Source organism: Protopterus annectens, chromosome 10.part0 (assembly GCF_019279795.1).
Source record: "Protopterus annectens isolate FY-2018-M chromosome 10.part0, PAN1.0, whole genome shotgun sequence".
In the NCBI taxonomy this organism is placed as follows: Eukaryota; Metazoa; Chordata; order Ceratodontiformes; family Protopteridae; genus Protopterus; species Protopterus annectens.
This window is the reverse complement of record NC_056744.1, coordinates 1377300812-1377325140: the sequence shown is the minus strand read 5'-3', so window position 1 is coordinate 1377325140 and position 24329 is coordinate 1377300812. Positions and strand designations below refer to the sequence as shown.

The window sequence follows — 24329 nt, the reverse complement described above, 5'->3', positions numbered from 1 at the left end:
TGACCTTCTATATTGCTTGTGGGAATCTATTCCAGGGAGAATTGTACTCCAGTCCAGGGTTTCGTGTGCTGCAGCTACACCTAGCAAGCTATTTTTGCAGGATATCTGTAGATAGGTTGCCAATATGGGAACACAATTGGTCCAAACATGGGGGGATACTGTGTGTAACTAAGTTTCCTATTACTGTCTGTGTTGCTTTTGTAACATGTTCTATTTTAGCATAGATTTTTGGACATATGTACTGTTTTACAGTGTAATATATTGTGGCATCAACTACTGACAGATATTGTTTGCTCACAGTTGTTTACCAGGGAAATACAAAAGCAATGAAGCAGAAACCAATATTGTGAGGCAAAGACTAGACATTGTAGCAAAATAATGCCATTGTGGAGGGGTGGCTACAGACAATTGAATGATGGGTCTGTGTAAATGGTCCAGCACCTTGGTGCTGTGCTGGCTGGAATCCCCTTCTTGTGCATTTCTCAACTTAACTGAATGGTCATATCCTGCTGTGGGTATACCATTTAGCTGTACAGATTTGACCAGGTTATCCAAAGGGAGGGCTCATATATCTGGTCAATTTCCCTTCACATTGTGGTTTACAAGCAGGTTTGTGGTTATGCATTCATGGGTTTGCAGTCAGGGGGAAGTATGAGCAGACATTTGAGTTTCAGACTTCACACAGTCCATGATATCCGTGCTTTTATGCCCCCCTCCCCCCTGTAGTTCTATCCTCTTCCCAACAGTATGGGAGCAACATCTCAGAAATATTCCTATAGTTTGACCTTTATCACAGCAGTATTTATGTCTTGGTCCACAATTCTTGCACTAGGACATGGAGAGGCATGCTACTGGCATTTGTCAGCATGGCCTTGCATTTGTATTCTGCTTAATGTGTTATGTTGTTAGTTAGGACCCTATGACATTCCATATGATGGCACTATGGGTAGAATATGATGACACTATGGGTGAGCCATGGGCATTTTCCCGAGGCCTGTAGGCCACATGAGAGTGATGCAAGCCGCTGCAATTTGTCACTCATACATTACCAGGCTGCAATCCAGTGGATTCTCCTGGGGTGACATGGGCAAGTGGGTGAGGTGTTCCTGGCAATCCTTCTAGTTCATAGTGATGCATCATAGGTTCATAGGTAGGTACTAGGCTATTGGCCCTGGGGCTTATACAAGCCCAGCCAAAAAGGTACCCTGGCTTTTGCCACCCAAGAAAATTATTTTCCTGTGCCACTGTCAATGTCTGCAGGGTGCTGCTTATGGCTAGGGACACACCTGCAAATGACACCATTTCAGCATGCTGCATCCTGTGTATATTCCATAAAAGAAGTGTGATGATTCTGTAATCATTCCCAACAGCAAGGATATGACTGATGAAATACCTGTGGCTGTTGGGGGGTGGGGGTGGACTGAGTGCATGTGTGATATGGAAGCTTATGGCATCTGACTCACAGGTATAACTGGGACCTTCTCCTTCTCCTGCCTTGTATGTGGACATCAGCAGTGTGTCATTAATTTATAACTGTGGCTTTTGTGGGCTGCTAGTGATTGGGCAGACAACCAGTATTCCATATTAGAAGGACAACTAACATGATGCTAACCTCTATATTTAATTCCAAAGGTGTGTGCAGTTCAGAGTTACTTTCTAGGTACTGCATAGAGTACTTCTACCTGTGTACTGTTTCTATGTATGGACCTCTGTTCATAGCCTGTCCAGCTTTCTGACAGTGACACATATTGACATCTGGACAGTGAGTGTGTACAACTAGTAACATAGTTGTAGCTGAGAAGCAGATTGGTTGGCACTGTAGTTGTTGGAACATGGCCCTGTCAACCCCAGTACTGTACCTAGGCCACTGGGACACAACATCCAGGCCTACATACTGTCCACTTCCAGACAATATTAAACACTCACAAAAAATTGGCACACTGACCCCTGCATATAGTGGACATACACCAATTATCATGTTGATTGGGACAGCTCAGGCAATCTGTGCTCCACTGATATTACTCTACAAACTTACATGTTACTGCCATTTATACATGGGGTTGGGGGGGGGCACACCTGGCAACTTTACACATTTGCACTGACTGCACTGGTATTTCAGTTGTATTCTGTTTGCTTCCATTTAGTATTGTATTGTGCCCTATCTTGCAGAATGGAGGCATATCAGTAAAATACACAAGTTAGATTGTAATGGCATACATTTCAGTTTCAGACTTTTTACTCTTCAGAACTATACTGCACCTGCCAGACCTGTTGTAGTATGTCTGTGTAAGTCTGTAGGGAGGCTGTTCACTATTGCCAGCATTTGTGGAGCCTTGCCCGAGCTTTCTTTCCCATCATCTACACCTGTTCTGCTGGGTGAGGCTGTTGGGTGTGTATGGGAATGCTCATTGACATCCATGTGTGTGACCTGTGGACACCCACAGTTAGTTGAGCAACCACATATACTGCAGTGGGAGTTGTCACCTTGAGTACTACTGCCTAGTATGGGGACAACAGTATTTGTTATGGATTTGATGCTGTCCCATATAGCTGTCAGCTATCTGCTGCTTTCCCATTTGGCCACCCAATTCCCTTGCATGCTTGCATCCATAGCATACACATAACTATCAGAACATACTACTCCAGTCAGTAAATGATAGTAAGGGTAACTTACCTTGTGCCTGGGGCAGTATTGAGGATGGTGCTGGAGGGCTGACTATGTGGGACGCACGCAGTACACTCCCTATACATGGTAAAGTACAGGTAGTGTCATGTTTGGTATCCCTTCTACTGTATGTGCGAGTCAGAGAGAAGTATCAGTCCCTGGGTCCCTACAGTGTCAGTGTATGGGCTGTGGGTTGCCTCTTTGCCAAGGCATAGGCATACTGGGCACATCTTTGTCTGCCTCTAGGGGCAGGCTCAGGAAGTTCCTCCTCCAACTCCCTCTGTGCCTGTGGTGACCTTGGCAATGCTGAAGGGCTGTGTGGCCCCTCCCCATGTTGTTCCTGCTGCAGCTGTTTTCGCAGGATCATATTATGTAGCATGGGACATACTATGAACATTTGTCCACATGTAGCTGGAGAGTACTGCAAGGTTCCACTGGATATGGCAAGGCAGTGGAACCCTGACTTGAGCATCCCAAACACATGCTCTATAATGATCCTGGTTTGTGCATGTGCCTCATTATGGCATTCTTGTTTGGGGTGTATGAATTTCTGATGGGTGTTATCAGCCATGGCTCCAGTGCATAGCCAGTATCCCCCACTAGATGGCCAGTTGGGATGTTCCCCCTGGCAAACCCCTGATACAGCTGTGAAGAATGCCGTATGTGGGAGTCGTGATAGCTTCCAGGGCTGCCAGCACACACTTGCATGATAATGCCCTGGCATCGCACACAACCTAGCAGTTGATGGAGGGGAAGCCCTTGCAGTTGATGTAGACCCTACCCTGCTCACCGGGTGGTGCTTTGATGTGTATGTGCATGCAGTCTATAGCACTGACTACCTCAGGGTATTCTGCTATACAGTGGAAGTGATGCATTATGCTGGTCAATGCCTCACGGGTGCTGGGGAAATATATATGCTCACTGGCATGTGGTAGCATGGCATCCAGGAACTGGTGGTGTACTGTGGATGCTGATGCCTGGGAGACCCCATGATATCCCCAGCTGGTCTTTGGAAGGTACCTGTGGCTAGTATTCCTATGGCTACACATACCTTATTATCAACTGAGATGAGTTCCCCACTGTTGGTTCTGGATCTGAGGCGAGGCTGGCACAGCTCGATGATTTGCTGTAGAATGTCCCTGTCCACCCTATAGCGCTCCACTATCTCCAGCTCATGTAGCCCCTGGTAGGTTACCCTGGGTCTGTGCACTCTTTTTTGTTTTTAATGTGTGCAAATGTATTGTGGAGCTTTCTCCCTGGGCCTCCACTGAAAATGGACCTGTGTCCAGTCAGAGTTTTCCCAGTAAACAAATGTAAAATAAAAATAACTACATAAATAAAAATAAAATCTCCTCCTCCTCATCACTGCAGGTCAGTTGTCAGCATTCTCATTCTCACCACTCCCAGCCTGTTGCACATACTCGTAAATTTATGCCACAGCAGCCCCTAACATGTATTGTTAGTTTTGTGAGTTTAAAATTTCCACACTTCTGTACACCAGTGGTGCATTGTTTGTGGGGAAAAAACAGTCTGTAAGGTGTTTGCATAGTTTACAGTGGAGTGCTGGGCTGCTGCCTGTGTAATTGGCTGATTCTGATACATTCCACCTGCCAGCTATGCTAGTTCTCCTTGATTGCCTTCCTACTACTTTTTCCCCTTCCCATTTCCTCCCTGTTTAAGCCCTTTCCTTTTTTTTTTTTTTTTAAACTGGGTGCGTGCCTCACACACACGTTCAGGCAATGTAAGCAGTACTAAGCAACTTCAGACACACCCTTCCTTAGCTATGCTTAGCTAAGGCAAACACTGGCCTCAGGGCTCCAATGAGTTTACAGCAAGCATGACACACCCCCTTCTGAAGTCATCAGGCTCTTATTCTTACACTGCTGTGTGCCTGCATCTAGACGATTAGGTGCAGGCTGACACTTAGAATAAATCTGTGATTTACCATTAATCCCCTCATTTACATACCCCCATACTCTAAGTCCATAGTTATTGCACTCAAACACACCCTTTCCCCCTTGACAACCACTGCTCCCTGGTTTTGTTTACATTCTGCATGCCATAGTCTATAAAGGCAAAATGCAGATTTCTTTAAAATTGTGTTTTTTGTAGTTATTTTTTTATTTTCCACACTCCCATGTTTGCGTGTGGCTGCCCTAAGCTTAAAAGGTCGAGATCGGCCAATAAATAAAAAAGTTTATTTGTTAAAAAAAGAAACATATTTTAATGCCAATGGCCTTATATTTGGCCATTGGCATGTGTGTTTAACATTAATACATGCTTTCCATAAGCTGTCATTCTTCCGTTTGGTCAGATGGACAAATATATTCAGTTACTAACTGAATACATTTCTGCTCTGACACTGTTCCTACACGTAGTCTGGGCAGCTTTGTGGATCACAAAATCACCTCATTTGCATGGTTTCTACCAACAGATGAGGTGATTTGCATACTGCACAGTGTCTGTACAGGAACAGTGTAGGGCTGCTCATGCATGTGAAAATGGCATGTACCTGGATCGTAAGATGGCCATTTTCCATGCAGGAGCTCTTACACTGTTCCTGCATGGAAAATCTCCATTCGAAAATCCGGCAGATAGTTTATACAAATATGGAGAAAGTTATAACAGTAAAAAAGAGTATAAATTGTAGAATGCTAACAGCTGCAATAGAAGAGTTAATAACAGGAGAGGTGGCTATTGGATATCTAGTATGAAATGGATAGGAAAGTGATGAGTATAATCTAATATGTTGGAGAGGGTAGGATATTTAGTAGCTAAGGTTTTCTGGAATTCATGTAACAGTGCAAGCACAGGGGTTAGGTGACATGGCCTTGTGTTTGTTGAGATGTGAAACTGATGGAGTAAGCATCTGACTGAATTAAAATATTTCCCTAATTTGTAAATTATTTTACAGATGATAAGAGAAAGACTTACAATTTCTTTTAATTGTTTCACCTTCTTCACAGGCAATGATTAACATTATCCGCAATTCTTAAGCGCTTTAGAAAAGGATGCTTATATTCTGGAATTGGAACAAAAGCTTTGAGAAAGTTGAATAAAGACTGTAGTGCAGGGAAGTCCCCAGGATAACTTATTTATAACATAGTCATGACAAATGAACAGATATAGAGCTGAAACATAATCAGCACGCTCTGTGCTATACTTATTATTCACAAGTGCATGAAATTATAGTTGTGCTCACAAATTTTACATTTTAAGCTGTTTATATGATGATAAAATATTTTACTATTCTTTAAAACTAGTGCTAGTTTAGGCTATCACAGATAAACTATTCATACTCATCTTGCTAAAAGTAAAATATTAGCTTGTGCCTATTTTCTACTTTTTCTTTAAATATCCTGTTTTGAGACATGACTTAGGAAAGTATTTAATGACTTATAATACTTTTGTAAGTTATTTTAGTGACAAAATCCAAACATGGAAAATGCCAGGAGGAGCTATGCTGTTTGGATTTAGTCCAAGCACTTTACACTTGAATTCAAGAAATATCATAGCTTTTACAAACTAAATAAGTAAAATAACAATTAAATGCACCCATTCATTTCTTAAAGCAGGATGTAAGCCTAATTGATCATACTTGTTTTTTTTTTAATTAGCAAATTTCATTTGATTTAAACAAGAATAACATTTGCTGTACACACAATTTAAAAAAGGTAACTTACACTAGCCATATTTTCAGAGACATCAAGCACTAAACAAATGACTCTTTCACCAGCTTGCAGCAGTGTCACCATGGGCGGTGGTGGAGAACTAGCCATTGGTGTGGTGTCTTTAAGGTCTTTTGAATTGCTGATCACATCCCATGTGCTTCGATAATTGCACATTCGATTCTGTAGGTTTGGAGCTTCAGAATTATGGGTTTTGTTGTCACAGAAATCCACTGCCTTGGAAAATAAAAATAAAAAAAAAATGTAGAACAATTATACAAAAGCTTTATGGGGCAGTTTGCCAGAATTTGGTTAAATTAAATTATTTTTGAGTGGTGCAATTCACAGAACATGACTAGTAGTCCAATATTTATTTATTTTTTTTTCAAGTCTGACCCCCTTCAAGAAACACCTCTAAGTCCATTTGAAGTTGTATTTTATTGTTTAATCTATTATAACATTACATTTACAAAATATTCTTTTGATTTTAGATAGTTCATATGACTTTAAATGTATCATGGAACATTGCAGTAGAATTTAATGTCATTCAAACAACTTTTTACTGTAGTTAATATGATCATTTTGAAATGTGCATCTGAAAAGTTTGTATTAGCTATTATGTATATAGAAGAGTTTATTCCACCAACAGGCATGTATAAATAAAAGAAAATATCCTTCCTACAGATGCTGCTGGTGGCAGAGGAAGCTGGAGGGAGTGCTGTCTAGTGCACTACACATTTCTACAACTGCCTTTTGTTTTGCTGTTCCCCATGGCCATCAGATCTTGTACTCTGCTGGCCTATTCATTGCTTCAAATCCAAAACCTCTTAAGGACAGATGAAAAGGAAGATGAGAGCCAGAGAACACAGCTGTCATCTTAAGGGGTTATAGGATATTTTTTTTAAGTGCACCTAGCCTTCCCTCTCTCCTTTGCCGTGGCAGTCCTCAGTGGGAGGATACTAAATGACTACAGTATAGGGATATCACTTACTCATGTAGGTGACATAACCCCTCAAGTCAGATGTACCTTCTTGTAATCAAAGGCCTCCTGCTTTTCTGCTGTCTCTGTTGCAGATTCTGTGGCAGTGCTTACATCACTAAGAAACGTGCTTCCTTCACTCGCATGCCTTAGAGGAGGAAGTAAGTTAGCAACGACTCTTCATTCTCTGGCAGGTCAGCCTCTCCAGCACTTGAGCCACTAGCTTGACCCAGGTTGGCAGAGTTGCATTGAACAGTCCCATCTATCCATTACATGGAGTCAGCCATATAGTACCTTGAGAATTAAGATATTTTAATTCTACTAGCATAGAGTATGTACATCACCTACAAAGCAGGAACTTTTAATAAATTATCCATTTCAGGGAATTCTCTTAATTAAATTCATTCATTTGCAGTTTAGTTACTCTACCCTCAAGTAATTTATTTTATTTTTTGTTTAATTATTTGTTACCCAAGACAGAAAACTGATACTGGTTCAGCCCAGGGTTGCAAAAGATCAAATCAGAACAAATCAGAAACATATTAGTTATTACAAATGCTGAGAACTTAGAATCAATCACACACTAGTATTTATTTCCTATTTGCAAATGTAAAGATGGAATGATTGGGACCTCCTCACCTTCAGCCTGGAGTTAGAAAATATCAAATTGGAAACAAAGTAGTAAGTACAGACATTATAAAGTTGAAACTATCAAACATAATTAGTTATTAACAAATTTTGAAGAAAAGTTGCATCATATCAAAGCAGAAGATATACAAAGATTGACAACCACAGTCTTGCAACTGATTACAATATTTACAGTTATAATATATACAGTGGTGGTCCAAAAGGGTAGGGAGAAATGCAAATAGTGTCAACCTCCAACTGAGGGAAAAATAAATCAACAAAAGTAAAGGAAAAAAACACAAAAGGAGGATATAGAGGCCCAAACTCAGATAATCCCCGGGATTCATGAAGCTTGCACCATGCGCCGGAGTAGTGTCGGCGATCTAATGCCAAATATGGCCATCGAGCGATTCAGGTAAGAGCTGTTTCCACATGCACTACCACCATACACCAGAACTGTGCAGCTCCCAGTGAATGTATACTAATTACCCCATGCTCAGCAGTGTAGCATGCAAATTAAGGTATATAGTCATTCATGAAGTTGTGCAGGTGTAGTGTAAGCATATAGAAATGTAAACCAAAAAAAAACAGTTTACATGTTGTCAAACATAAAATCAGAGCCATGAAAGCCGACCAAACTTACATATTATAATGTTAATATATGCCAATGGCTAAATATATAGCCAATGACATAAAACAACATACACAACATATAAAAAATAACATTTAATTTCATGTCCACACCAACGCAAAGTAAAACCGCAGTGCATCAGTGTACAAATGGGATCATAAGGAAAATATATTTAGATGCCATAAAACTGTAATGTAACACAATTCAAGATATCCCCATAATAGTCAATGCACCATGCTATACCACAACCATGGCGCAAGGGTTGCTAAGGGTCTGTGACAGTGTTCTGTGCGGTAACTAGGAATTAGCAGTCAATGCCATACAAATGAGTCAAGTAATAGTGAATCGCAAGCGTCCCACCGGCATAAGGATTTACCACATGGCGTAGCATTACAACACCGAGGAGTGGCCTGGAGGTAAACATGACATCAAGAAAGGGGCGCGCCACCATAACTGTAAGCACATTGGATCATTGCTAATCCATGTTACTAAGCAAAGCCGCAGGATAGGGGTGTGGAAGTAGCCATAGCTTTGAATAGCTGAGAGCACACAATGTAACTGAAAGTTAATGTGAACATGGATGAAAACACGCACAAAACCCAGTAAACAGATGTGCGTGGCGTGCACCACAGCTGAAACAGGAATGATATGAGAAGACAATAAGGAAATGCTGCAGCATGGTAATTGGAGTACAAATGAGTAATTAACACCTAGAAACTCACAGTGGGCCATAGGCAACAGCTAGCAAGGCTGCTAGCAGCTCCCTGCAGAACAGGAAAGGGGAGGTGCCATACAGCAAAGAAAAGAGAACTGTCACAGCAGAACAAAGCAAACTTGCTGTAGATCAGCTACATAACACATTTCCCATCACAATCCTGGGTTGTGGAAGCACAAAACAAGAAAGGTGGCAGTTGCATGCATGCCTGACAATAGAAGGTGAACCGGGTTGAAAATAGAAGTAAACTGCAATAGATGAATCACTGCAGACAAGCATAAGTCAACACCAAAGGCCCCACAACAGCAGTACCTGCTGTAAAATCAATACTTAAGATACCCTGCAGCTGGAATAGCACAAACACACCCACTTACACCAGCATCATCCATTGCACAATAGTATAAGGTGTGAAAGCCCCACACACGCACTTGTGTATTCTCAGACACTCTGCACCATTGGTTTATACAGACAGGGAACTTTTAATATGTATATGTCAGGGGCTGCCATAGCTTTGATTCACCAGCATGTGTTGGAGACTGACGGTGGTGTGGAGGATGATGCTGACAACCATCTCAGGCACCGGAGGAAGAGACGAGTGTTCAGACCCAGGGTAACCTACTAGGGGCTACATGATCTGGAGATAATAGAGCATTATAGGGTGGACAGGGACATCATACAGCAACTTGCTGAGCTGTGCCGGCCATACCTCAGAGCCAGAAGTAACAGAGAGGACCCCATCCCAGTGGACACGAAGGTATGTGGAAGCTTGAGAATACTAGCCACTGGTACCTTTCAAAGGCCAACTGGGGATATCATGGGGATCTCACAGGCATCAGCATCCAGGGTACTCCACCAGTACCTGGATGCCATGTTACCACATACCAATGAGCACATATATTTCCCCCAAACACAGGAGGAGTTCGCCAACAATATGTGTCTCTACCACCTTGTGGCGGACTACCCAGAGGTACTGGGTGCAATAGACTGCACGCACATACACCTCAGGTCACCACCCGCTGAGCAGGGTAGGCACTACATAAACCACAAGGTCATGTGCAATGCCCAGGGCATTATCATGAATGTGTGTGTTGGCAGTCCTGGAAGCTATCACAACTCCCACATCTAGCATGCCTCACAGCTGTATCAGGTATTTGCTAGGGGGGACATCCCATATGGCCACTTGGTGGGGGATGCTGGCTATGCACTGGAACCATGGATGATGACACCCATCAGAAATGCACACACAGCCACGCAAGAACGCCATAATGAGGTTGACACAGAAACCAGAATCATCATAGAGCATGTGTTTAGGATGCTGAAATCACCATTCCGTTGCTTGGACATATCTGGTGGAGCCTTGCAGTACTCTCCAGGAACGTGTGCCCACATCTTCATAGTATGTGCCATCCTACACAATATGATCCTGTGGAAACAGCTGCAGCAGAGACAGAATGGTGAAGGCCCTCAAAGCCCACCACAATTGCCAAGGGACCCACAGGCACAGGGGGACTCAGACCACGAACACCCTGTGCTAGCCCCAGTAGGCAGACGGAGGCATGCCCAGTATGCCCATGCCTTGGCAAAGAGGGAACGTATAGCACACACACTGACAGTGTAGGCACTCATGGACTGACACCCTTCTCCACCTGCACACACAGCAAACATGGATGGCACACGCACATGACCACCTGTAAATTGTCATGGATAGGTGGTCTACTGTGTGCATCCTACATAGGTAGCCCTCAACTATTGTACACACAACCACCATTGGCACAAGGTAAGTCAATACCTGAACAGTATATTAAGCTATCAGCATGTGTCCATACTTTATGTACAGGTTCACATATACATAGGTAGGTACATGCCCAACCACCGAGGCCACTCATATGCATAGGCAAAATGTGTCTGCTGTTGCCATCCCATCGATCAACTAACTGTCCCTCTGTGGAGCAGAGCCACTTGCAGGATCCCTGGGGTGTAGCTACTGTTCGCCACCCACTCTGCAAGGATTCCCCGGAGTGTCAGTGAGGGGTTTTGTATAATGTAATCAGGGATGTAGTTCCAAATAATGGAGAGTATCCCTGACAGGAATCTCCACAGATGTGTACATGTTACATAGTATACCTTAAACACAGCTTGCATATATAGGTAGTTCTCCACAGAATAATAAACATGGAACACACAACCACTGAAATGTGCGTTAATCACCCTTGCACTGCCAGTGCCTACTCTGAGAGGTAAGATATCACTGCCAGGATTAGAACACACAACCATGTACACATGCATCACAATGACATACTACTAAGCTACCTGAGATGTACCAATGGCAGTCAAGTATAGTGACAGGATAGAACACAGAAGGTAGGAATGTGTTGAAATAGGACAAACCGGCATCTACACAATGAATGGTGTATGTTTATATATATATATATATATATATATATATATATATATATATATATATATATATATATATATATATATATATATATATATATATATATATATATATATATATATATATATATATATATAGAGAGAGAGAGAGAGAGATATATAAATATATATATGTATACAGATCATCATATATAGAGAGAGAGAAAGGGAGAGAGAGAGAGAGAGAGAGAGATGTCGATATATTGGGATATGCATATATATGTAGATATATAGATAGGTTAACAACATCTACATAACCATGGAGGTACATATAAATGGGATACCTACCACATACCAACTGCTTTACATACTGACGCGCGTAATCCCGAGGCTTAAGGTCCGAAAGAACACAGTACCAAAACACCAGATGCTCGAGGTGTAATCTCACGATGTTACTGGACAGTTAGTCAGTGCTTCTGGTGATGTGGTTTGGGTAGGTTACTGTGTGTACGTGTGTTTCTTAGGGCTGTAGTGTGTGTAAGTGTGTGTTCTGTGTGTGGTGTGTGTTCTTGGGGGACTGTAATGTGTGGTTGTGGGTTAGCTTTGTGCATCTGTTTGCGCAACGTAGGATGTAGCATATTAAAGTAGGGGGTGGTATGGGGGGGTGTAGTGTAGGATGGTTTGTTTGGATGTGTTGGGTAGCAGTGTGTCTGTGTGTGCATGTGTGTGTGCCATGTTCGTGTTGCCTTCGCTAGTTACTGTTGATGTTGGTAATGTGGGGTATGGGAGTCTGTTCCTGGGACTGTGTGCATCGGAACACTGTGGTTTCAGGATTTCATAGGTCTCCTGTATACAGTGCTTGAAGTGTTCAAATATGTTTATAACATAGACCATAGCAATCACACATTCCGCCACTACCAACCTTTATGAACAAAGAATATGGAGTGTATATGCCTATACACCATTACAAATATGTGCTATGGACATAAGCCAATGATATTGTTACCACCTGTTCCACTTTGCGAGGGACACTCCCTCTATGGGCAGTTGTGTCTTGACCAAATATATTAAACATGGCAAATGTCCTGAGATTGTAGGACATAATTATGTCCCATATGTAAAGCACTGAGATCCAAGGCAGTCAAACAAGAAGATCACAAAGTAGTGTTAATAAATATAGTTTAATGTTCCAACTCTAAAATGCAGTAAAATGGGACCTTATGGGGGTGCTGACCACATACAATCTACTGGGAACCCTTTCACATCCACATACAAATGTGGGGCATAAAAGATCCTTAGTCATTAACACAGAAAACACCCGGAAATAAGAACTTCTACAGCCCAGGGCAGCTTAAGAAAGTTTTTCTAAGTAAGAGTTAATGAGCTAGTAAGCTGACTATATTTAATTACCTAATTAATTTATTTATTTGTTAACCGGGATAGTCGACTGGGATATATGTCCATTTTCAGTGGGCCTGGGGAAAAAAAAAAAAAAAAAAAGCAAACAAAACACACAAAAAAAAAAAAAAACAAAAAAAGTATAGGGTTTTGGAAAAGAACGACAAAAATACATTTTAGAACATGGAAGAAGTTGAAAGCTTACATCGTTAGTAAGTGAGGTGAGATGTTTTTAGTTAGAGGAAGATTATGACTAAAACTAAATGTGTAGAGTGAGGTTAGGGCCTAGGGTACAGTAGCACAGGACAGACCCCCACCCCCAGGTGTAGTTTGGCTTTTCTTTGTGATTCAGGTTTGTAAGTCTGGATGAGGACTTTGTTGGAAGAACGAAGTGGTCATGGATTGTTGTGGGTGACTAGTGGGTGGTTAAAAAGTGTGTTTGTTTTCGAGGGCGCATATTTTTTGTGATATATGATCAGTTGGTTGTAGCACAGACCATATGTCCATAGTGGGTCCTTTTTAGGGACTTTTTTAATAAATCTGAATGTAATAAAGTGTTGCTACATGATAGCTGTGTGTTCCATCATGAGGTATTGTTTGCAGTCATGTTAGTTGGGGTCTAAAGGTGTCCTACCTGTGTACCAAACCTATCTAAACCACACACGTCATTTAGTATTTCATATGTAGTTGCATACAATAGTTATTTCTGTATCTAAAGTACCTACATGGTACAGGAAACAGGATAAGCTACTAAACTGCTACAAGAATAAGCTTAATTGGGCAAGAAAGGAAAGTTCTATCCCTGTACTTGATGGGTTTGATGACTGCAAATACCTATGATGGAAATACAGAGCTATCATTTAGCAACACTTTATTACATTCAGATGTATTACCAAAGGGATTCAAGGAACACATCCTGCATGCTATACAGGAACCACATAAAAATTTAATGAAAAATAGGGAGGAACCCTCACGCACATAGCTTAATATGTATAAAAACAGTTCACCACACCTGCATTTGCTAAGCACACCCCACCAATATTACACCCCACCATGAAATAGCTGCTGTTATACAATTAACATCTGCTATAATAGGGTTTGTATTCACAATCCCATTTCAGAGGGTTGTGCGTACACCGGGATGTTGTTATTGAGTAACCTGATGAGCACACTGTGTTGTAACTAGAAAAGGATATTTTATCTGAAGACATCCATATATACCAGTGGTGTTCCTGGAGTTACTAATAAGGTATGTAGAATATTCAGTATGTCTGTGTATGTAGTACTATTCTGTAGTATTTAAAGTGCACGCAATCCATATAGTGGAAACAGTTATCTTGTGGTGATGTATTGTTGAGCATAGTAATGCTTGTAGTATTTGTGTGTACTGATGTAGGTCACAAGGAAAACACTGCATACACCACAAGGGATGCTATATAAGGGCTTTGAACAGAAATACCCCTCACCAGCCGACGCCAGTGGCAGGGCTGATCCAACAAGTATGTGCTATAACAGGAGATAGTATATGTTGATATATTATAACTGTAGCCATATGTATGGGTGTAATACAGAGAATCACATGTGGAAGGTTGGGCCACTGTGCAAGTATGTTTTGCATTGTGGGATATTGTGCCAATAACTGTGTAATGTACAATATTGTAGGCAGATATGTATTACAAGCTACATAGCATTACTGAATGGTAGGCAAACATTAGTTATGTCAATTGGCATTTACAATACACAAAACCTGAATACATATGTCTTTTAGCGACCCGACAGTTTATCAGCATGATAGCAAAGTAAAATGGAAGAGCTATTTAACTATCCATGCACATAAGACATGTAATATGTGCAAAGGTAGGTACTAGGCTGTCTTACCAAGGATATCTGTAAGCCTAGCTAGCATGTGTTGTCTTTCGCCATCCCCATAGGTTGGTTCCCTGTGCCTCTGTATGGCAGAGCCAATAGTTCCCTGTGCCTCTATCCAGCAGAGCCACTGCAGTGATCCCCGGGGTACATGTCTGTCTCCCATCCACACGTCAAGGTTTCCCTTGAAGAGTGCTCATGAGGGGCCCTGCCTGATGTACATTGGAATCATGTTCCAAAGCATAGGGAGTGTCCGGGTCAGGAATCTATCTGTCCAGCACATCCTACTCATCGTTATGGTTAGGTGTATATCCCTAGAGCATGTGGCTCTCAGGGGCTTCTGTTTAGGAGGAGCATATCCAACAATACAGGGTTGGACATGGGCCTTGTATGTCAAGCAGAGATCACCTGTAAGTATGTGGTTTGCAACTGAGTACAGCTGGAGTTTCATAGGTTGTGCTGCATAGGTCATCTGTTTGACGTCAGTAATCCTCTTGGTGTGGTACTGGTGTGGTCTTCCAAGCTGTTGCAGTTGTCTTGTAAGGTATATCCCAAATGGGGTGTTGTATGCTTTAATGGGGCTGATATGACATGTGTAGAGTCACAATGACCCCCCCCTGATCTGGATGCAAACCCATTAGAGATTAGGGGGGCCATGTAGAAGGATATTCTAACCACCTTGTCATTATGGGTATTGAAGGAGAGATTGCTATCTACTGGTGTTTCCGGATCCAGTATTACCTTTTCTGTATGTAGGGGACTAGCACCTATGTGGTAGTCCGTGGGTAATTAGTTATATCCAAAGGGGATGACTATGCACGTTTAGGCATTCAGCTTGACGCCATGATATTAACACCAGGTATCCGTCTCAGTGCAACCCTTCCAGAGGGTGTCTGTAACAGCTGGGGAAACAATTATGTCCCTTAGTTTGCAGTTGTCTGCAAACCTTTTCAGCCAAAGCCCTCCTGTGCTTGTCTGTACATCAGAGAAGTATATACCGAACATGAGGGGTCCTAGGACTGAGCCCTGGGGGACGGCAGTTTTAACTGGCATACAGTCAGGCCTAGGGTATTCAACTCCCACTGTGTGGGTTCGGTCCTTGAACCACTTTGCAAACCATCACATGACGTAGGGGTTAATGTTCAGGCGAATGGGTATGTTGATAATACCAGAAGGAGGAATGGTTTTGAAATCCTATGAGAGATCTAGGTAGGCTGTGTGGACCTCCTTACCCTCATCTAATGCCTTGGTAACTGTCTCTAAGAAGTCCACCAGGTTTAGGAGGCATGGTCTGGCCTTAACAATGCAAAACAGGGAGGGCTTAAAGGTTGGGGGTACCCAATGTCTCTGTGACAGTGATCCATAATGTGCACCATAGCCTTGCAGACCAGGCTAGTCAGGGCTATAAGGAAATAGGTCCCGTAGTTCATTGTGGCATCACCTTTGTGGAGTGAGATAACTGTTGCTGTGCACCATTCAGGGGGCACTATGCCCGATGTAAGGCTATTATTGAACATGGTGCATAGGCGAGGAGACAGTATGATCCAAAGTTTGTGTAAAATGCAGCCTGGGATGTTGTCCGGTCCCATGGATGCTGTGATATTGCCTTTAGAGTGTGCAGCTTTGAGAGGGGTCTGCCAGAATGTTGCCAATATCAATTGTTTCTGTAATGTTCATGCCTTTGTGCTGTAACTCAGAGCAGATCTGGTTGTTGACATCGAGATATGTGACATAGCTATAGAATGCTTTGTGGTTGTTGTTGGTATTAGTTGCATTATAGTTTTTGTAGCTAGCTTTGGAGGATCCTAAAAGGGATCTCACCTTCTTACTGAGGCTGGCCAGGGATCTCCTCCATGCATGGCATTGTACTCTCGTTTGCAACAGTGTCTTCCTCCTGTAGTACAATATGTTGATGGCAGGGGACCACCAGATTGGTTTAGTTAATTATGAGAATAGCGTCCTGGTTCTGTTTGGGATAGCACAAGCCATGCACTCCTGTAAGTGCTTATAGAGTGCATTTGTGTAGGATTCAGCAGTTGTAACAGTACTGTCCATCTGCATGGGTGTCAGGACGTCCACCACATCTGTCTTAAGAAGCATGTAGTTAGCCTTGTAGACATATTATACTGTGGTTCCCTTAATGGGGGGTTGGTGCGGGATGTGGATATCAACGGTGTTCAGCACATGGTCTGATCGGACCAACGAGGAGTTAGCTTCACGTGTGAAGCACCAGTCACTCATGTTGGTAATGACTAGGCCTAAGATATTGTTGCCCCTGGTGGGTGTGTGGATATGTTGAGTCAGGGCTTTGGTGTTTATGAATTCCAGAAACCATTGAGCTAATGTGTTGGGATATGAGTAGTTTTCCCAGTTAATGGTGGGGTAGATTCAGTGAGGCTTATGTGATGAGTGTGGTGTTGTGTGACTGTGTACCTTCTCCACATGACAGTCAGGGTCAGGCTTGGTTGGAGAGACCTTTGCCTTCAGTTTGGCTAGATGAGTGCATCTTTCACAGGTTGTAGTGTTGGGTGGTAGGTGGAGAGCCTTGTCTGTGTACATGAGGCAATGTGTACATTGCCTCAAGATGGCCAGATTCATCAGATAGACAGATAGGTGACAACCCTGGCAGTTGACTCGGATATGCCTGAATATAGAACTACATTCACCTAGATAAGTGAGGAAAGTGAGTACAAGAGCTACATTACTCTACGCAAGTGAGAAAAGTAAGTACAAAACCTGTTCACCCTTACCTGTAGGTGACATGGAAGATTGAGTGCTATAGTAATTATTAGCTTATGTAGAGTTTACAAGTCCCGAACAAGTGCTTATCATGAATAAACAATCCAGATAGGGTTTTGGATAATATAAACACATGGAACCCTCCCCCAAGCAGGTACACAAGCATATATCCATGTACACCACAGGGCCCCTGTACCCACAACTATGCAGATACAAGCTGCACTCAGTTTGCATGGGACCTGCCCACATCAGAGGTTGTATCATACACATATGGCAAAACAAGATGCTCTCCACGTACACATCATGTAAAACATAACTCCATGTCAGGTTGTGTACACACTGAATGGTGCACACCAACAGGTATCACAACCCACAAAGGGGGAGACACAAATGATAATGGGAAGTACTGCCCTACTACCCTGTTGAGTCTGGTCTGGAAGGCCATGAACCTTGATCACTTAAGTGATGTCAGCAGTACAGATGTAGATGACAGTATGGTTGATGTCACATTGCATATCATAACCTTGCCAGGTCATAGAACACCATCACCCATACTGTGTACCACCTATACTCAGTATACTAGATGTACATTCCTATGTCACAGGAGTGTTTTGCAACAGGACTGCCGGCAGAACCAACACTGCAGAAGGTGCCTGAATAATATGTGATCATCACACCAGTGGCAGCTACAGTATGTCAGGGTTAATGAATTCTTTTCCCCCTTATTGTAGTCCATACTTCACAGACAAACAGTAGGCATCTGCCTATTGAAACATGTGCATGACTATAACCTAGGAGCAATAGCTAACTCTCATTGTCACCCCTATGTTAATAACCCTGTACCCATGAACTACCACCTAGGCAGCGGTCATCATAATGGACTCTTGTGTGTGAGGGATGCAGCTGGGCAGATGTCTTTCCTGTGATAGCTACATCACCACACCTGTCAGGGAGTCATATGTGGCACCCTAATAATGACAGGGTGCCATTCATGAATATAGAGATCATTGTCCAGCCATACAGAGCACTCAAGTGACCCATATCAGATCACATATTTCCTTTAAGGGGTATTGGCCATGTGCAGATGGCCTACACCAGCCTTCCCATTCCCCATCTCCACTATGTAGCATGATGCATACCCTGAATAAATCTATGTCCAACTCAGTGATGTCAGACATGCTGCACATACTCATCCTGGTCTCGAACACATACGTCATGGACATCCACCTACCACATGCTGGACTGATCCTTGTCCCATACACTTGACATAGTCCTGCCATACTATGCATTCCTGTTCATCAAAACTGCACATCACTTCCCTGTCAGACATGGTGTGATGACCGCATGGTAATGCATGGTATATGTATCATTAACCCTGTGGATCAGTAATGTGGCACTGCTCCACCTGGCCCCACAGACCCGCCTGTCGGCTACTGCCAGGTAACTTTTCATCTTAGATGCATAAATAGCCCATGGCATATAGCCCACTAGTTGACTTTGGATGCACATGCTATAGTTGATATCCATCCTTGCAAATACCATCTGGCTAGCCAGTGTCCCATGTGTATCACATGTGCAACACATGGCAGGATATTGAATCGCTGTACAGTGCCGTGTAGATGTATATGGCAGAACACATACATGTAAAACCTTATGTGAGCATGTCTGCAGGGTCACAGGTCATGTCTGTTAAGGCAGTGGAAGTCCTTATATGTGACATATACACTGCATCAAGGTCGACTGCATTAATGTGGACACATCCAGCCATGTGCTGATAGGTAGGAACACCAGTACAGGCAAACAGACATGCCCACATCAAGACAGCAACCACATGGAGTATGAGCAATGTAATCAGGTGACACACACACACATATATGGTGATAATATCCACTCAAGACTGAGTGTCACATGTGTGACACAAACATGTCAGTGTCATGTAGGTTTGCAAATACAACTATTTAAACTGAATGAATGTGATACACATTCGTGATGTAGCTCTATATGTCTCTGATGTACTTTGACCTGTCTCCATCTTTATGTCTTCCAGGTATGCTGCATGCAAGGCTTCCCCCTTTTACACGCTTGGAGGATGAGGCCCTCTTTCCATACCTACTCGACAATCACAACATCCTGTTCAGCCATGTGTCACAGGATGCACAGCAGTGGGATGCCCTTTGGATGGAACTTTGCAGGAGAGTTAATGATGTGGGTGGCCACAACTGCACATACCAGTAGGTGTGTAGACACTGTAAAGACCTCATTAGATGAGTGAAACAGCATGCAAATGCAATCACCAGGGAACAAGGTGCAACAGGTGCTGGACCACCAACCCAGCCCCCAGTCACACGTACCGAGGAGCTACTGGCCAACCTGGGGACACCTGCAGAACCACATCCACAAGCCTTAGCCTATATTGTGGAGGTGGGTGTCTCTCAACCACTGAGCCTGGAGTTGCCTGGTAAGTCAGTATTGTACCTTAAACAACTATATTCCATATAGCTGCATGTGTCACTGTACAATATGTAATGTAACATCATATGCAAGGCATGTATACACGCATGCCGCATACTATAGTATGCTACTCTGTGTATGCACACATGTGCATACACCATCATATAGTCTAATGTACTGGTGTATGTGTTATGCACATTGCTCCCTGTAGCCTTTATACAGGGGTGGATTATGCTCATACTGCTGTGTTACTCCTATTTAGGTACCTCTGGTGTTCCGCTGTGACAGCAGCCCATTGCAGGTGAGAGTGTTATTATTTATCAGGAACCGTAATGCACAAATCTATCTGCCATGTGGCCATTCAAAACATGTACACATAATGTATGGTCCTGTCACAATATACAGGTCGGACCTGCAATGCATCACAATGACTATCCATGTGCAACCCTTGCAAACTATGTGAATCATCTCTCCGACATGAATCCTCACAAACTTTATTACCAGATGTGTTGACAGCTGTGCATACAATGGTGAAGGTGCTGTTCATTTTAGGAATGTACAACAGATCTGATCTACATATGTGGTGAATACAAACAGTACTATACAGTGGGCTGGAGTATGGCCAGCACACAGGTTTCACCAGTGTGGATCATAGCCCTGCTATGAATGTCACACAATGTGATGTGCTATCGTGACATGTCCATGACATCTATTGACCTGGCTGCTACACTGCCTACCTAACCTGAAAACATATCCCACATAACACCCTTCATCTGCATAACCCTGTTGTCAGTGGAGCATATATATCATATGGGACAACACAGACATGTGAAATAGATGCCCATCACAATAATTTGGACAACACATGTACATACATGGCCATGGAGGATGGCCAGAGACATGGAGCAACACACACAGTAGACATGTTGTGCTTGTGTGTACACCCTGTCGTACACTGGCTACACATGGCTTGGCCATGGCCTTTGTATAATGGCCATAATGTAGATGTGGAACACTGGACATCCTACAGGCCTGTGCACATTTTGTGTAGGCGTAACATCAATCCACCACATAAGATGTGTTGAACATCTTGAGGGTGTTGCAACATGACAGCAGTCATCTGTACATTATCCACATCAGGCCACAGATACAGCACATTCCCATTGCTGGTGATATACATAAATGCCATACTAGCTCCTTGTGTGTGTGGTACACAGATTTCATGTGGGACATGGTGTACCGATGTGTTCACCATGTCTGCCCATAGTTACCAGGCTACCGCAATATGGTTGCAGATGTGCAGGGGTGTCATCCGTATACCTATCAGTGACCTTTGTCACAACTTCCACATTGTGGTTTAGTGTGTCTACACCTCAGTGACGTGGGTCACATTCCACAGTATATATGTATTGTATCTGAACACAGTCATGGCTATGAACCCTGTCTGTAACTCACACTGTATAGCACTAGAGACGCCTCATGATTCCCTGCAATGGCCATGCACATCAGATAAATTTGCAGTATATCTGTAGGGTGGACAGACAACACTGAATTGGTACACCATTGCCCCACTGTATATTTGACAGGACACCATACTGGCTGACAGGTTCAGTGCAAACTTCTTCCCCCCCTCCCCCCCAAAAGGAGAGATATCTATACCAGAGGATTGTAGCCCCCCAAACATCTCCAACGCCCAGGTGAGAACTGCTCTCTCCAAAGCAAAAAACACAGCATCCATGGGACCGGATGGTGTCCCCGGCTGTGTGCTCCATGAACTCAATGAGGAATTAAACCCGCAGTTAGGACAGCTGTTTAATCTTAGCCTCACCTCAGGATACATACCCAAGGAGTGGCGCGGCGACTGTGGTCCCACTTCACAAGGGCGGTGCCTCCACCGACCCTGGAAATTACCGTCCCATTAGCTTGACAAGCCTTATCTGCAAAGCCATGGAGAGGATCATAATGGAACTCATAAATAAAGACATAGGGAACTTGCAGACTTTGGATCCAACCCAGTTTGGCTTTGTCAAAGGCAGATCATGCCTTTTAAACTTGGTTGACTTTTTCGAGACAGTCACCAAGGCCATTGATGAGGGAAAGGCAGTCCATACAGCCTACCTTGACCTGGCAAAGGCCTTCACACAATACCCCACTCAGGTATCATCGGAAAACTCATCAGCTTGAATGTAAACCCATACATCACAAGATGGGTTGCAAACTGGCTAAGTGACAGAACCCACAGGGTCAGAGTTGCTGGAGCCATGTCAGACTCAAAGCCTGTCACAAGTGGTGTCCCACAGGGCTCGGTCCTGGGTCCACTCTTGTTCGGCATCTACTTTTCTGAAGTACAAGCAAACACAGGAGGGTTATGGCTGACAGAGTTTGTTGATGACTGCAAACTGGGCGCCATAGTAGAAAACACATCTGACACAGATATCCTTCAGAAGGGCCTCACAGAAATGGATCACTGGTGCCAGAGCCATGGCCTAAAGTTAAATGCCAAGAAATGCATAGTCATACCCTTCGGGAAAAACAAGGTTACCCCTAGCTACCATATAGGTGGCAATCCACTGAGCACAGAAGTCATCAGGGATCTGGGGACCCAGGTTGACAGTAGCCTTTCGTTTGACACTCATGTTGCTAAAGTAGTTAGGAAAACCTTCTACATTGCCCACCTGATCATGAAGGGATTCACATCTAGATCAAGGGAGGTCATCGTCCCCCTGTACTCATCACTCATTAGACCTATGATTGAGTACAATGCCCCATTCGAATGTATCTGACCCGACACCTGCAGCAGCTGGAAAGGCCCCAAAAGTTCCTCACCAAAAGGATAAAGGGTCTCAAAAATATGTCTTATGCTGCCCGACTGAAAGAACTCCAGCTCTATTCAGTCTCATACCGCTTGCTCAGAGGTGACCTGTGCCTGACATATAAGGCCATGTCAAACCCTGATTTGATGAATATGCTTCACCTCAAAAAATCTAGATCCCTCAGAACCACAAGGGCGGGAGACTTAAACCTTGACACGGTTATTAATAGAACGTGCTGGAGGGAAAGATTCATCACCCAGAGACTCCCTATGCTGTGGAACAAAATCCCAGTACATGTGAGGCAGAGCACCTCGCTGGCCTTGTTCAAGAGGAATCTTGACCAATGGATGGGGGATCGCAGATATACCCCAGGGATTACTTCAGTGTCACTGCTTGACAGAGGCACAGCAAAATAATAGGCATAGTTTTATTCAAACTAAAGGGGTGGCGAAAGCCAAATAACTATGGGCTAGGCTTATAAATGCCCTTGGGCAGATAGCCTAGTATGAACCTATGAACTTATGAACCATTGTGTTAAACATGTATGCATGTCATTGCACACGTCAGCAGATCACATGTCATACTACACGTGATTATCAAGGTCATATGCCACACATAAGACAGGTGTACTGTTAACCTGTGCTGGTCCACGTGGTTTAACACAGGGATGTATGCTAACCACTACTATGATTGTGTAATTTGCATGCCATCTGCTATGACACATGCATGCTGTTGTGTGCAACCTAGGGATGTATGATAACTACCACTATTATTGTCTGCACTGCATGCCATCTGCCATATCACATGCATGTTGCATGCCTTCTGTCATATCACATGCGTGCGTGTGTCTACTGTATAGATTGTAATGTACAGTTCTTGTCTGCCCTCACAGGTGATGTAGGTGCATTGCCCTCCTGCGGTACATCAGATGTTATTGTCCCCACAGACTCTAGCAGTGATGATGAACGTATGATTGGGACACAGGCAGAGTTGTCAGGGGCTGAAACTGTGCCATTAGTTGCCATTCCATCTATATCCACCTCATCCTCACACACAGATCCCATACCTGCACATACCCCATCACCAGTGGCCATAGAGGAAGGACAGTTGGTGTGTGGTAACTTGGAACAGGGAAGTGTGGGGGCTATGGAAGGCGTGCCTGCACACCATGGTGTCAGCCAAACTATTGGTGGTGCCCCACACAGGCACATGGCCAGTGCTGCTCATAGGAGGATCTCTGGCTAACATGCTCCTGCACAACAGATCAAATCAGTTGGTGTCACCAGACGCATGTTTCAGGCTGTAATGGAGGCACAGGCATGTGCTGAATGGAGGATCAGAAACGATCAGAGGCTACAGAGGGCTGCTGTCCATTCTTTAAACAACAGCATCCAGGCAATG

At 43.4% G+C, this 24329-nt stretch overlaps 1 pseudogene; it reads right to left on the bottom strand.

The window, feature by feature from the left end:
- Positions 1-24329, bottom strand: part of LOC122814284 — a 1664844-nt pseudogene that overhangs the window by 862135 nt on the left and 778380 nt on the right.